At 48.4% G+C, this 16,429-nt stretch overlaps 1 protein-coding gene and 1 long non-coding RNA gene across 3 annotated transcripts in view; both read right to left on the reverse strand.

Annotated features, from left to right (window-relative positions):
• CPM (carboxypeptidase M) overlaps window positions 1-16,429 on the reverse strand; it is a 95,762-nt gene that overhangs the window by 53,860 nt on the left and 25,473 nt on the right. The gene's annotated exons all lie outside the window — the stretch shown is intronic.
• On the reverse strand, window positions 750-2,573 carry LOC127042718 (uncharacterized). 2 transcript variants are annotated; one of them, XR_007772019.1, is made up of 3 exons: window positions 1,676-2,573; window positions 1,256-1,456; window positions 750-809 (listed from the first exon to the last, which is right to left on the reverse strand). It is a non-coding gene; the product is annotated as an uncharacterized LOC127042718 (long non-coding RNA). The 2 variants fall into 2 exon arrangements; XR_007772018.1 differs by lacking the exon at window positions 750-809 and adding an exon at window positions 824-1,032.

The following is a 16,429-nucleotide window of genomic DNA, read 5'->3' on the forward strand; positions in this document are numbered from 1 at the left end:
GTCTCCAATCACGTAGACTTGCCTTTTCCTGGTGACAATGCGATTCTCCGGTCTATCCCCCACAGCAGCTGGCCGTGATTCCTCCTGATTTGTATTCGACCTCACAATCCTCCTAGGGCTCGTACTTGATGTCGCCTCCACTGACTGCTCCCCTCCATCTGCAGGACTAGCTGCTTGCCTCTTCTTCCTTGCCGTTACTCCTTCAGCAGCCCGCTGTGTTCCATCTTCATTTCCCAACTCAGCAAACCTATTCCTGAGTTCTATTTGTCCATCGCTGGCCCGTCTTATCCTCTGTCTGGTTCTCCTAGTGACATGCTTCCACCGTCCACTTTCCTCACCCAACAGTCCCTCCTCAGAGTCCTTAGGTCCTGCTTCTGTCCGCTCGCCTGAGCTTGTCCCCTGTGCCTCATCATGTCTGTGTTCCATGATCTGCTCAAATCCCCTTCTAAACTCAGCCAGAGTTTCCACTTGCATCTCCAGTCCCCTTACCTTTTCCTCCAGCAGCTCTATCAGACGACACTTCATGCAGATGAAACTCCTTTCAGGTGCTCCCTCTAGGACCATGTACATGCCGCAGCTGCCGCACCCAGTCATCCTCAGTGTGTCTGCACCTGCTGCCTCTGCCTCCATCGTAGCGCTGCAACTCTGTGCCTGGCAATCCACAGCTCACACCGCACCGCAGGCCACCGACCAGCACAGGGCTGCCTCTTCCCTGGTCTGCCTTCCCGGTTCCTCTTCCTTGGTCTGCCCTGCAACCTCCCCCTGGAAACTCCCACTGAAACTCCCCTGTTAGCCGCTCTGTTCGCCGCCTCCTGTGCCGCTGCCTGAGTGCCTGGCTCCTTATATAGGACCCCTAATCAGGTAAGCCCCGCCCCCAACTCAGGGCTCAGCCTCGCTCTCAGCACACAGCCCCTAGCAGCCTGCACACACACTCACTCACACACAAACACCACAAACTACAAAAACCACAAAAACCTGCTCCTCCAACAGCACTACCACTGAAACTCCCCTGTTAGCCGCTCTGTTCGCCGCCTCCTGTGCCGCTGCCTGAGTGCCTGGCTCCTTATATAGGACCCCTAATCAGGTAAGCCCCGCCCCCAACTCAGGGCTCAGCCTCGCTCTCAGCACACAGCCCCTAGCAGCCTGCACACACACTCACTCACACACAAACACCACAAACTACAAAAACCACAAAAACCTGCTCCTCCAACAGCACTCCCACTGAAACTCCCCTGTTAGCCGCTCTGTTCGCCACCTCCTGCGCCGCTGCAGCTGACTGTGCCGCTGCCTGAGTGCCTGGCTCCTTATATAGGACCCCTAATCAGGTAAGCCCCGCCCCCAACTCAGGGCTCAGCCTCGCTCTCAGCACACAGCCCCTAGCAGCCTGCACACACACTCACTCACACACAAACACCACAAACTACAAAAACCACAAAAACCTGCTCCTCCAACAGCACTCCCACTGAAACTCCCCTGTTAGCCGCTCTGTTCGCCGCCTCCTGTGCCGCTGCCTGAGTGCCTGGCTCCTTATATAGGACCCCTAATCAGGTAAGCCCCGCCCCCAACTCAGGGCTCAGCCTCGCTCTCAGCACACAGCCCCTAGCAGCCTGCACACACACTCACTCACACACAAACACCACAAACTACAAAAACCACAAAAACCTGCTCCTCCAACAGCACTCCCACTGAAACTCCCCTGTTAGCCGCTCTGTTCGCCGCCTCCTGCGCCGCTGCAGCTGACTGTGCCGCTGCCTGAGTGCCTGGCTCCTTATATAGGACCCCTAATCAGGTAAGCCCCGCCCCCAACTCAGGGCTCAGCCTCGCTCTCAGCACACAGCCCCTAGCAGCCTGCACACACACTCACTCACACACAAACACCACAAACTACAAAAACCACAAAAACCTGCTCCTCCAACAGCACTCCCACTGAAACTCCCCTGTTAGCCGCTCTGTTCGCCACCTCCTGTGCCGCTGCAGCTGACTGTGCCGCTGCCTGAGTGCCTGGCTCCTTATATAGGACCCCTAATCAGGTAAGCCCCGCCCCCAACTCAGGGCTCAGCCTCGCTCTCAGCACACAGCCCCTAGCAGCCTGCACACACACTCACTCACACACAAACACCACAAACTACAAAAACCACAAAAACCTGCTCCTCCAACAGCACTCCCACTGAAACTCCCCTGTTAGCCGCTCTGTTCGCCGCCTCCTGTGCCGCTGCCTGAGTGCCTGGCTCCTTATATAGGACCCCTAATCAGGTAAGCCCCGCCCCCAACTCAGGGCTCAGCCTCGCTCTCAGCACACAGCCCCTAGCAGCCTGCACACACACTCACTCACACACAACCACCACAAACTACAAAAACCACAAAAACCTGCTCCTCCAACAGCACTCCCACTGAAACTCCCCTGTTAGCCGCTCTGTTCGCCGCCTCCTGTGCCGCTGCAGCTGACTGTGCCGCTGCCTGAGTGCCTGGCTCCTTATATAGGACCCCTAATCAGGTAAGCCCCGCCCCCAACTCAGGGCTCAGCCTCGCTCTCAGCACACAGCCCCTAGCAGCCTGCACACACACTCACTCACACACAACCACCACAAACTACAAAAACCACAAAAACCTGCTCCTCCAACAGCACTCCCACTGAAACTCCCCTGTTAGCCGCTCTGTTCGCCGCCTCCTGTGCCGCTGCCTGAGTGCCTGGCTCCTTATATAGGACCCCTAATCAGGTAAGCCCCGCCCCCAACTCAGGGCTCAGCCTCGCTCTCAGCACACAGCCCCTAGCAGCCTGCACACACACTCACTCACACACAACCACCACAAACTACAAAAACCACAAAAACCTGCTCCTCCAACAGCACTCCCACTGAAACTCCCCTGTTAGCCGCTCTGTTCGCCGCCTCCTGTGCCGCTGCCTGAGTGCCTGGCTCCTTATATAGGACCCCTAATCAGGTAAGCCCCGCCCCCAACTCAGGGCTCAGCCTCGCTCTCAGCACACAGCCCCTAGCTGGGTGGAACCTCTCCTGAGGTTCCACCCAGCTCTCAGTGATTTCAGCTGAGCTCTCAGTGGGAGAACCTTGCTGCTAGTGCAGACTGGGCTGTTTCTTCCACAGAAACACTGTCCCACAGCAGGTCTAAGCACTTAGACCTGATTTCAGCTGCAGTGGTCACTTAACAAAACAAAAGACTATCTATGGAGCCTAATCAGCTCTGTCTTTAAACAGTGGAGAGGGGCAGGTCAAATAGTACTTGTGACTCAGGCAGACCATCAAGCAAAACACCTGTCCCCACCCTCTCTTGATGCCCTCAATCAGCACAGGCTAAGTACAGTTCTACTGCCCTTTACTCATACAATAAGAACAACATTACATTACATTACCCCCTGCCCCACATTAAAGTGATTTGTAACTCAACCCCAGCCAAAATCTATGACTTGGGCAACGCAGGTCTGTTTGCTGGATACCTAGGTAGATTAGGTGTGAATGTAAATACAGTCTGGTCCTGAAGTCTTTTTCCCATAACTCATCACTAGCTGTCAGGGAGAGCTCATTTAGACTTCGCTTCAATAATTTGAAATTATTAGGTTGGACAATCTCCCCAGAATGAATGCTCTGACATTGTCATAAAAAACAGCTGTATAAAGAAGCTAGTCTATATTTATACTTTTCAAATCTATTGTACTTTTTCAGATACACATATTTTATCATACACTGTATATGCTTTTAAAGTGTGTATTAATGTTTCAATTTCAATTCAAATTTGCAAACAATCACTAAACTGGCAACACTGCATATAACTAGTTCACAAAACTAGGGTGGGGGTGGTACGGGCTGGTGTAGGCAAATCCCTGTTCGGCACCTACGCTATTGGCATAGCTGAAGTCAAAGTATCTTAGTTCGACTTGCCACCGTGAGGACGGCCAGGAGAGTGGACCGCGGTGGCTCCCATGTCGACTCTGCTTACTCCTCCTGCTGAGGTGGAGTACAGGCATTGATTCAGGGATCAATTTATCCCGTCTAGATGAGAAGCATTAAATCAATCCCTGATACATCGAACACTACCTGCTGATCCAGTGGGTAGTATAGACGTACCCTAAGAGATCCCAAAAGCTTAGGTTTAGTTCGTCTAAGTCTCAGTCTTTGATCACCAAATCTATACAGTTTGCTGAGTCTAAAACAATATCTTCCCTCCACTTACTTGTAGGAATCTTCAGTTGGAATCCATGCAAACTCTTCCTCTGCTGAAATCACTGCTAGCCAGTCAGCTAACTGATTAACCAATCACTCAGTTAAGTCACACGTGTATAGATGTAAAGAAAACCCTGCTGCAAAATGCTTCAGAATTAGGGACAACAGCTTGTTTTCTGCTCCTGGGCTCAGCTTCTCCCAGCTCACAGGACACGTGGCCCTTGGTAAAGCAGCTGCTCTGACTGCATGTCCTCATGGAGTCTGACCTCAGCAACAAGGAACATACAGTAACTCCTCACTTAAAGTCATCTCGGTTAATGTTGTTTTGTTGTTACATTGCTGATCAATTAGGGAACATGCTCATTTAAAGTTGATCAATGCTCCCTTCTAACATCTTTGTCCACTGCTTGCAGGAAGAGCAGCCCATTGCAGCTAGCTTGGAACCAGGGTGGAACAGTAGCCTCCCCACTAGCCTCCCCATCAGCTTCCAGCTCCCCTAACTTCCCTGTGCTGCAGCCACCCAGCAGGCTATCAATCAGCAGTTCAGCTATCCCTCCCCCCATGCCATGTGCTGCTACTGCCCTCTGCCTTGGAGTTGCTCCCAGAGACTCCTGCTTGTAGGGAAGGAAGGGGGCTAATGTCAGGGTGTCCCCCTCCCACCTACTCCTGCACCTCACTTACCCCTTCTCCATATAGAGCAGGGAAGGGACACAGATGGAGAGAGACAGAGGCCTTGGCTACACTGGTGCTTTACAGCGCTGCAACTTTCTCGCTTAGGGGTGTGAAAAAACACCCTACTGAACAGAGCAAGTTACAGCGCTGTAAAGCGCCAGTGTAAACAGTGCCCCAGCATTGGGAGTGCGGCTCCCAGTGCTGTAAGCTAATCCCCACGGGGAAGTGGAGTACCTGCAGCGCTGGGAGAGCTCTCTCCCAGTGCTGGCACTGCGACCACACTCGCACTTCAAAGCGCTGCCACAGGAACGTTCCCGTGCAGTGCTTTGAAGTTGCAAGTGTATCCATACCCAGAGAGAGCTTGGGGCAGCAGCTGCTGTCTCAACTTCCTGATCCACTTAAAAAGACAATGCACTTAAGAGTGGGTCAGCTTACTTAAAGGGGCAGTGTGCATCTCTCTCTCACTCTCCCACACATAAGATGAGTGTCTGTCTCTGTCTGCTATGCGGTCTTCCCTCCCTCCTGTTTGTGCTGCCTTGATGAAAGGCTACATTAATAAGGTGTTCACTCTTGAGGGCTCAGCCTCAGAGGCTGACATCAAAGGAACTCCCACAAAAGAAGCTGAGGTGCTACAGTCGCTTTGAGGCGGTCACCCCCCCGCCAGATGCTTCAGTTTTAATAGGCCATGAAGGATTATTTGAGGATTTAAGGTGGAGTACTATTAGTAGTAGATAGCAAAGTTGTTATCAAGGAGAAGTTAGGAAAGAATTGCTAAAATGCCTGCATCAGTCATCCAAGATTTCAGAAGTATTAGAGAGAGAGAGAGAGAGAGAGAGCCCACTACAAGATGAATGAGGTAATACCTTTTATTGGACCAACTTCTGTGAAAATGAACTTCTGTGAACTCTTCTTCAGCTAGAGCTGTGATGTATTGACCAGGTACATCACATGACATTCAGAATGCAATACAGATGTGCTTGAATACAGTGACCAGAAAGATCCCATGAAGAAACGTAAGACTTTTAGATCAGCCATCAGATAAAAAAAAAGACATGGGTTTTATTTTTTGTTTCAAGGGAAAAATTTCTTAGTAGTTGTTCACTGTTGTTCTAAACAGCCTGTAGTATTCAGAGAAAATGAGAAGACAGACTAAAAACAGCATTTTCTGACAGACCATTGGAACGTAAGGACCATGTTCTGTTGCCCGTCATATTGGACTTTGCAAAGCATCTGGGAATATATTCGTCACATTCAAGGGCTAGATATCAACAGTGAAAGGGCATGGCAATAGAGGATAAATGACAGTTAAAGTCATGATTTATAAGGTAGTAGAACTGGGGTCGGCAACCTTTGAGAAGTGGTGTGCCAAGTCTTCATTTATTTACTATAATTTAAGTTTTCGTATGTCAGTTATACATTTTACGTTTACAGGGGCTGGCAGATGGAACCCCAGACTGGCAGTGAGGGTGGCAGATGGAACCCCAGGTCGGCAGTGGGCTGAGCCGCTCAGCCCACTGCCAGTCTGGGCTTCTGTCCCCTGGCCTCTGCCAGCCGGGGTCCCAGCCGCCAGCCCCACTCAACCCGCTGCTGGTCTGGGGTTCCGTCCACCCAGGCAGGCAGCAGACTGAGCAGGGCCGGCGGCTGGGATCCCGGCTGGCAGAAGAGTGCCACTTAAATTAGCTGGCGTGTCTTTGGCACGTGTGCCGCAGGTTGCCGACCCTTGTAGTAGAGGCATGCAACAATCTCCATTTTGCTCTGACTTGTATGTTATTCTTTTGCACAGTTGTTTTTAGAAGTGTACTTACTGGCTTCCATTACAGCAAGGAGATATTACAGCTATTCTTGGTTTTGCTGTACTAATTAAATATGAAACAAGTAGCACCACAGAGGCAAAGACAAGTTCCAATATTCAGAGTGTGGCAACAACTCATCTGACAGGAAATTTCAAACAGTTTAATGCATCAGAATTGGTGATACAACCAGATCTCAATAGGTTTATGTTATTTCAAAATAGACCAACACACTTTTGAGTGAAAATTGCTTGCTCTGAGCAGAAAAAGGTTGTTGAAAGGTAAAGACATCGAGACTAGTTGGAAGTCCTATCACCTTTGCAGTCCATAAAACGCTTTGTACAAAACATAGAAGTTCACAGATATGTGCTATAGCTTTGAGATAGTGTCTATCTATGGTTCCCAGATGCAGACAACTTGTTTTATGTCTTATGATGTAAAGAGACTAAACATCTCAGTGACTGATATGCTGCAAATGCCTGTAATAACTGCCACAGTTAAAAGGATAACTGCACCTCTGACCCCTCCTGATCATGAGTGCCCCCCTTCTCAGGTATCAGGCCTCCAGCAGTCATCTTGCTCCAGGTGGAATCATTTGATTCTTCACTCTCAGATGGGGTCTCAGGCTGCAGTCCTCTGGTGCTAATTAGGACTACCTCGCAAGCCTGAGTTATGGTTGGTACCTGCAGTTCTACTCCTTGAGAGCAATGACCAGCAGCCTTCACTGATCAGCAGTGCCGTCCCTACCTATACACAAAGTATGCAGCTGTGTAGGGCACCAGGAAATGTGGGGCACCAAATTTCCTGGTGCCCTGCACAGCTGCATGCTGCTCCAGCCCCAACCCCTGCCCCATGGTCCCTAACCCAGCCACGCCCCGCCCCCACTCCCCTAAGGACTGAAGCAGGGCTGGGCCTGCACTCATGCGTAGCAGGAAGTGCAGCAACCCAGCTCCATCAGTGCTGCTGGTGAGTGCTGGGGGCAGGAGCGGCGCCAGGGTTTTTGGCGCCCTAGGCGGGGGTCCTTCCGCGCTCCGGTCGTTGGCGGTAATTCTGCGGTGGGGGGGTGTCCTTCCGTGCTCCCGGTCTTCGGGGCACTTCGGCGGCGGGTCCCGGAGCAAGTGAAGGACCTGCCGCAGAATTGCCGCTGCTGACCCAGAGTGCGGAAGGACTCCCCGCCGCTGAATTGCCGCCAAGGTCGGCAAAATGCCACCCTCCCAAATCCTGGCGCCCTAGGCGACTGCCTAGGTCGCCTAAATGGAAGCGCCGGCCCTGGCTGGGGGGGGCGGTTCCCCCCTGTCCTCCAAGTCAGCCAGCCCCCCTTGTAGAGGCCTGCTTCTCCCCCCTACACCCCCCCGCATAGAGCCCCAGAAAAGCTAAGGACAGCCCTGCTGATCAGATAGCCTTTCAAAACACAGTACTATTTATTTAGAACCAAAGCATTCCAGATAAAAAGATCTTAAAATATTAAAACTTATGTCTTCTTTAAGGCTTACCATCCCCTGGCAGCGACAACTGCTTCAGATACTCCTGCAGGGGATGTCTGTTCTTGTCAGTGGGTTCTCTGAATGAACAGCTCATCCTTCACTCTCTCCAGAGTTTCTTTTTAACCATTTAGCAACCCTTTATTCTCTTGGTCCCAGTCTTGGCAAGACAGCGTGTGTAACTTTGGCTGGACCTGATTTTATAAGGACAGTCCCGATTTTTGGGTCTTTTTCTTATATAAGCTCCTATTACCCCCCATCCCTTGCCCTGGTTTTTCAGATTTGCTGTCTGGACACCCTACCACTAATAGGTCAGCCATTGTTTTGTAATCACCACCAAGTATGTTTGAGATGCTGCTTATCTAACTTGTGTTGCCTTCCTGCTTGTTTTTCCAACAGCCCCCTATTAAACTAAATACACTCACTGGGGAAACTCCACTAGTTACTGTATATCTATACTGGACTTAAGTCATACAGCATTCATTAAATTATTACACAGCAGCTCCACGTCCACCAGAGTAACATCTTAGGGCTGTCCATTAGGACTCCAAGTAGAGGCAGTCATGTGCTTCAGGGCTACGGTGCATGTCTCAAAGTTCTAAATAGTTTTATGTATTGTATCCTCTGTTTAATTATGAGGTGCCCAGGCCCAGAGTAATCCTGCTCCTTTAGAGTCAGGAATAGCACTGTAAACCCTCAAATATCCACATAGCCAACTTGAATGTTGGCACAAAAGTCAGTTACTATACCTGTACCAAGTATGTCCTTCAAGGCATAAAAGCAGTAAAAATTGCTTGCATCTAGTACAATCTCTGCAATATGATTTTTTTTGTTTCAGATGTATTTTATAACACAACTATCATGTAATACTCCATTCCATCACTAAAAACTGGTTGGTGATAGGAACAGAACACCATAGATACATAGAAAAGGAAAGTTAAGGCTGAACGGGATCTTGTTATGTACAACAAAAAGCCTTGTATCTCTACTGTAATCAGTTTGTTTACTTAGTTCTATTTCTGGGATTGCAAGTTGCTAAGAAAAACCAACAACATACTTTTTACGAGTGAAGAGCTCTTAAATGTACATGTGATGCATCTAACAATACATAGTAGGAGTTCTAATCTATTGCCCTTTTTTGTGAGAAGTGTGAAATTGCTGTGTGATTAGTACAGAAAAATTGCTAAGGGCAAGAGTTACCACCATCTTAATTTTTTTTAATTTACACAGGTTTGTAATTAACTGATCAAATGCTGCCAAGCGAAGACTCATTATATTACAAACAAACGAGTTTTTGGCGTGATCTACACTGGCCAGGGCAACAGGATTAGAATGAGTTTGAGCATAGCACTGCATAATGAGAATTAACAAACAGATTAACATGAAGTTTAATGTTACTTCATGGGTAACACAGGCATGCATCAGCACTGCACTGCACGTCCTGGAATTCTTGGAGCTAAATGAACTAAAACTACAGGTGCCTCAAACATCACAGATCCATGTCAGACAATTTCAGTGCCCTAATGAATAATTAACAAAGCTCTCTGGGAAAGACACTCTTTATTGCCTGTATACAGCCATGCTGTTGGCACTCAACAATATCTAGAACAACCTGTTTTGTTAAAACAGGAAGCACTAAGTTCAAGATATCATCGCGAGTATGTTGGTGTTATGAATTCAGTCACTGTTTAGCCTTATTTAGCAGAATTTTGTGAAAATGACAAGAGATGTTTTTAAATTGGAATTTAAAAAGTCTGATCCATACAAACATAGTCCTAAATAATTAAATGAACCAGAAACAACAACATTTTAATTTGAACAGCTGCTCTCAGATTCTGTCATTGAAATGGGAAACAAGATCTCATATCCTTTAAGGAGTATTCATGACAGTCTTTTAGCAAAGACAACTTGTCTTTAACAATTTCTACAGTAACTAAATTCTAAGCACTATGGCTGCCTATAACAAATGGTATAACACAGCTCTTTGTCACACTCAGAGACACATTCTAGTGTCCTTCGTTTCCCCTTGGTTTTGAGATATCAGTCTGAAGTTAGTGTGTATCAAAGCGAGCTCTGTACTTTAACCTAGTTTTGTGCTGCCAGGATTGGAAAGCACAACTGGCAAAATACTACCACATCCAGTCAATTCTTTATGAATATACAATCTATTGTGGTCTGAACTTGTACCAGGAGTATCCCTGTGACTAGATGAGAGCACATGTGAAAGAATCCATTAGCCATGCTTGAAGTTCCTAGGTGTGTTACCCTAGGATTACCTTATTCAAGTAGATCAATCTCTCTAGACACCCACAGACAAACTAACAGTCATGAATGAATACACAAGTCCTTCAAGGCCCAGTGGGCTGGTGTGGAGGGTTGATGAAAGGATTAGTGAATGACACTATAGCCCAGATTTCTAGAACAGTCGTTCTCAACCAGGGTGTGCATACCCCTGGGGATACGTAGTGGTCTTCCAGGGGGTAAATCAACTCATCTGGATATTTGCCTAGTTTTACAACAGGCTACATAAAAAGTACTAGCTAAATCAGTACAAACTAAAATTTCATACAGACAATGACTTGTTTATATGGCTCTTTATACTATACACTGAAATGTAAGTACAATATTTATATTCCAATTGATTTATAATGATATGGTAAAAATGAGAAAGTCAGCAATTTTTTGGTAGTAGTGTGCTGTGACACTTTTGTATTTTTGTGTCTGATTTGCAAGCAAGTTGTTTTTAAGTGAGGTGAAGCTTGGGGTATGCAAGACAAATCACACTCCTGAAAGGGGTACACTAGGCTGGAAAGGTTGAGAGCCACTGATCTAGAGGCACTGCAACCTGATCTCCCTTTTCAGGAAGGTGATTTTCTCTTCAAAATAACTTCTGGTGCAAATATTTGTGTCCATTACAGACCTGGTTGAGTTCTCCCTGATGGATATTCACCAGGCTGCTCTGGCTGTATCCAAACACTGGATCTACGTGCTTCCACAATCCCCGTAGACCTCAGAAGGCTTCAGCCACAGCCTGTGGCCTCTCAGGCACATGCTCTGTCTGATACCACTTCCAGGGAATGGCACTCCACAGTTCAACTGCCCTAAGCCTCCAAAGACACCCCTCAAGTCACTCAAGAACAAGAACACCATTTCCAGAGCTTGATCCTCACGGGTATTCTGCTTTATAGTTTAACACTTCTTCAGGGATGCGTAGTTGAAGCAAGAACCCAGAGATTTTGCAAAAAGAATTCTAAACCAATCACACTTTACTCATAGAAAAGCCAAGGAACTATATATGGGAAGACAACAAAACCTGCACACAAATCCCTGCCTCAGTTCCCTAACCACTCCCACAGTCCTTTGGGATTTGGTCAGTGTCTGTTCAGAGACTGCAAGATTCTGCCCTGCCATACCCATTCCTCCTGTTCAATCCTGTCTTCTTGTTCTGGTCATTGAGAGACCTTGTCCTTTTATAGTTTCTAGTCCTCTCTGCCAAGTGATATGCCTGGTCAGTCTCAGTTCCTCCATCAGGTGATCTATTGCTTTGTTACAGCCCACTTGGAAGAGCTGGTTTCCTTTGGCAGTGGCCAGCTCTTCTGTCTAGATCAAAGGTAGCATTTAGGGAGGTTTGGGGGGGTTGCAGGGAAGGAGGGGAACTGTTGTCCTCCCTCTCATAAATTTTCTACCATATATGGGTGAAGTTTGCAGCAGGAGGGAAGATGCAGCCATGTTCTGCTGCCATCTGCATCCACTGCCCCGCCCCTACCCCACCCCCACCATGGAGTGCCGCTTGGGACTGAGAGCCTGATCTGCTGTGCAGAGCTGGGCAGGGGCTGATGTCAGAGTGTCCCCCTCACCCCACCCCTTGTGTCCTTGGGTGGGCAGAGCACGCCCCTTGCCCCAGCTCCCAGAGTAGGGTTGCCACGCATCCGGTTTTCAGCCGGAATACCCAGTTAAAAAGGGACCCTGGCAGTTCTGGTCAGCAGTGCTGACTGGGTCGCTAAAAGTCTGGTCAGTGGTGCAGCAGGGCTAAGGCAGGCTCCCTGCCTTCTCTGGCTCCACGCAGCTCCCCAGAAGCAGCCGAATGTCCAGTTCCTAGGTGCAGGGGCAGCCTGAGTGCCGGCTCTGCAGATCCCATTGGCCCAGCCAATGGGAGCTCCAGGGGCGGCACCTGTAAGCATGGGCAATGCACAGATCCCCCTGGCCTCTCAGCCTAAGAGCCGTACATGATGGCCACTTCCAGGAGCCCGTAAGCTCTGACCGGTCAGAGCCTGGACCCCCACCCCCCGCCCCAGCACTGAGCCCCCTTCTGCACCCAAACTCCTTCCCAGAACCTGCACCCCCTCTCACACTCCAAATCCCTCAGTCCCAGCCCTAAGCCCCCTCCTGCACCCCAAGCCCCTCATCCCTGGCCCCACCCCAGAATCTGCACCCCCAACTGGAGTCCTCACCTCCTCACACACCCCAACCCTCTGCCCCAGCCCAGATCCCCCTCATGCACCCTGAATCCCTCATTTCTGACCCCACCCCAGCACCTGCACCCCCAGGCAGAGCCCTCTCCCCAACGCCCTGCCCCAGCCCAGTGAAGATGAGCAAGTGAGCAAGGGACGGGAGGGACTGAGTGAACAGGGGTGGGGCAAGGGTGTTCAGTTTTCTGCAATCAGAAAGTTGGCAACCCTACCTCAGAGCTGCCCTCACTGTGTCACTGAGAGACTGAGTGCATGGTTGGTCCCTCAGCAGCAGCATCCCCGCAGACACAGCCCCACCCTGCATCCTGAGCTATGCCCCTCCTGAGTCCCAGCACACAGGCCCTAGCTACCCCTGCCTGGACACTGGGCTACACCCCTCTCCGGACAGTCCCTCTCTGCAGCCTGAGCTACCCACCCTGCCTGCACCCTGAGTGGGTTTCAAACTTTTTGAGCTGAACTCCCCCTTTGCATTATAATTTTTGTTTGTGCCCCACCCCCCATCTTCAAAAAAAAACTAGTTTTCAGGTGCCTAAATAGCCCCTGGAATCACAGTTAAAGTTGCCTCCCCCAAGTTTGAAATGGCACCCCTGCTTGAATCCACAAAGGGACTTAGGCATTGTGATGCTCAGTGTTGCAACACCTAACTTTTAGGCACTTAGAAAGTAACAGGAAAATCACTGTGATCCACAATACTGGAGGTTAGGTGCCTAGGCTCCACACACAATGAATGGGGAGAGATAGGCACTCTCACACAGAGAGGTGCCTAAGAGTATGTCTCCACTGCAAACAAAGACCTGCCGCAAGAGTCTCAGAGCCCAGGTCAACTGACTCAGGCTTGCGCTATGGGGCTAAAAATAGCAGTGTAGATATTTGGGCTCAGGCTTCCTGGATTTTAGAGCCCAGTCCCACTTGTCTACCCTGCTATTTTTAGCCCCAAAGTGAAAGCCTGAGTCAGTTGACTCACCTAAGCAGTTTCTTGCAGGAATGAGTTAGGCCCCTGCCTCATTCAACACAAAACAGCTGAGGGAGAAGGAAACGGTACCCACCTTATAACTTGTAGCCCAGTGGCTAGAGCATTCAACTGGGAGGTGGAAGACCCAGGTTCAATTTCCCCCCGCCTGAAGAGAAGAAAAGTGGTGAGAGATCCATGTTCAAATCCCTTCTCCCCCTCTGGCACATCCCAGGTGAGTGCTCTAGCCATTGGGCTAAAAAGTTATAAGGTTGGCAGCACAGCCACCTCCTCTTCCTCTGGCCAGATTTTGAATGGACTGTAATCCACCAGGCAGCCTCCGAGCACACCTAATGATCAGGTGTCGCAGGTGAGATAGCCAGTGTTCATCTGCCTATCTCCTGTTAATTGGTGGCTCACTCTGGGGCTTAGGTAGGACACAGGCATCCAGATACTTAGAGACAGCAACAATGTGCAAGCCCAGAATCAGAAACTTAGGAGCTGAGAGAAATTTTACCCTGAAAACTTAGGCAACAAGTGAGCTTGGCCTCTGCAGGGATTGGGGGGAGTTTTGAGCATCGCAGTGAAGCCTAAAACTGGCATTTAGGCCCCCCAAGTACTTTTGTGGATCATAGCTTTTGTCCAAGGGTCAGCCACTCTCCACTGTTAGCCCTCTGCTAGGTCCAATATTTCTCCTGACACTCCCTGTGTGTTTCAGGTGGCTACAATGCCCAGGTGAAGGCACAGAACAGGTTTACAATCAAATTATCCCTCACAAAACAACATAGAGTTTGAAGACAAGCATAGGTACATGCAGACGTACTAATCCATCACAGTTAGCATTTGTATAGATAATCACTCTATTTCCACCCACAAAAAGGAAACTAGCCTTTTGAAAAAATCTAGGCCTCTACTCTGCAGTGACTTGTCAACTTCTGACTCGTGTTACCAAGAATAGCCACCTCAGGAGCATTTGTATTGAGACAGGCAAGATGTGAACGCCCCAGGGCAGCTCCAGGCACCAGAGTAGGAAGCTGGTGCTTGGGGCGGCCAATTCAAAGGGCGGCACTCCGTCTGGTATCGGGGCAGCATGTCCAGGTCTTCAGCAGGAATTTGGCGGCAGGTCCCTCATTCCCTCTCTTCCTTCTTGAGCTGCTGCCGAATTGCTGCCAAAGAGGAAGAGAGGGAGGACCCACCACCAAAGAAGCGGCATGATTGAGCTGCCACCAAAGTGCCACCGCTCGTCTTTTCTTTTTTTTTTTTTTGCCGCTTGGGGCAGCAGAAAAGCTGGAGCCAGCCCTGGAGCTCTCAGGAGAATAGTACAAATTGTAACTATATGTGATGTAATATAATAAAATGGATTCAATTCATGCTCACTGAAAGAGAGACACACATGAATACAGATCTCAGTGGCCTAAACACAGAGCTGGGAATTAACAAGGGAATCCACCTGGAGCAACAGCTTCACTTTTAGCATTCCATAGAGGGAAAACCCTTGTGGCTTTGTGAGCAGTCCAGAGATGGACAGAGGCTTCCGGCAGTGGTCTAGAAAATGCAGCTGTTTTCTTACTCCCATTGCTTGACTGGGTGAGAGAAAGCAGCTGTTCTAGCCATTTGGAGCAGGCACCTCATCGCCCTGATCACTGACTATAAAAACATTGCTCTCCTCTTAAAGGCAAGAGAAATGAAGACAAACAGGAGGATCTGAGACAAAACAATGTGTAGGTACAGATTCTAATTTAGTTTCTGCTCACATACTTTATGTGTCTAAATGGGTGCATGTACATGCTTTATAAAAACCTAATATACAAATAAGATCACTGTCATACAAACAGCTTTTAAAAAAGTGACTACATATTGCTTTCATCCCATTTCCTTCCAGGTATGAAAACAACAACAACAACAAACAGATGGACCTTGTTGTGACCTGAAGGTCAACAAATCTAGGCTCTGGCAGTGTGATGGCTGAAGCTAATTTCACAGTGGAGGACCCTTCACTGAAAACTTCTTCATGATTAAACCAGAGTGTATGTGTTTGTTTTATCTTTGGTGTCTCAGCTGATCTCACATGCTGTGGTGTTGCACAGGGAGAGAGCCAGTCTGAGATAACCAGAACATGATTTTTCTTATAAAGCCCTGCAAAAGTTAACACCATAAATTTCCCATGGATATGAGTTTAAAGGCAGAGCAGATCATGGAGCACTGACCTAATGTGCCCCCAGTGAGGAGTAACACTATCTCATTCTACTCTCACTGAATTATCAGTGTACTTGCTAGGTGTAAGAAGAAGAAATATTGTTCGATGACAGACTTTTTATTTAAGTCAATAGGAACTCCACTATAGCACTCCAGGAAGTGGCACTTTATAAGAGAAAAAGAATTGCCGTGGCCTGTTTGTTCCATGTTGTTAAACCCCAGTTCTTTTACAGACATTACATATTTACTTTCTAGCATCAGTTAAGGATGTTGGCACAAATAAAAATGCATGATACAATAAAAATTATTGGTTTTGAGTTTCACAAGACTTTTGGGGTTGTTAATTTCACCAGCTGTGTTTTGGTTCACAGGTAAGAATTGTACTATCCACTTGCTTTGCCTGCTCATTCTTATCAGCAAACAAGACATAAAAAGCTGTAAGGATCTTGCTTATGGGGGAAAAAGGGCTTTTGTAAGTTTAAAATCCATGGCTTCTCCCAAGCACAGCAGACAGAAGGGGTGGCCTGTCATGCCTGTACATGGATGTAGTTAGGAGATCCACTCCAGGCTTGTTTCTATCTCAAAAAGGGATAATGGGATTTTTCCATATGCTAGTTTTGAATGACTCCATTTTCATGATCTGGATGATTTTTCTTTTTTTTTTAAAGAGCTTGAACTGGTTCAGTCTTGGTCATTT

This window comes from Gopherus flavomarginatus, chromosome 1 (assembly GCF_025201925.1).
Source record: "Gopherus flavomarginatus isolate rGopFla2 chromosome 1, rGopFla2.mat.asm, whole genome shotgun sequence".
Lineage (NCBI taxonomy): Eukaryota > Metazoa > Chordata > Testudines > Testudinidae > Gopherus > Gopherus flavomarginatus.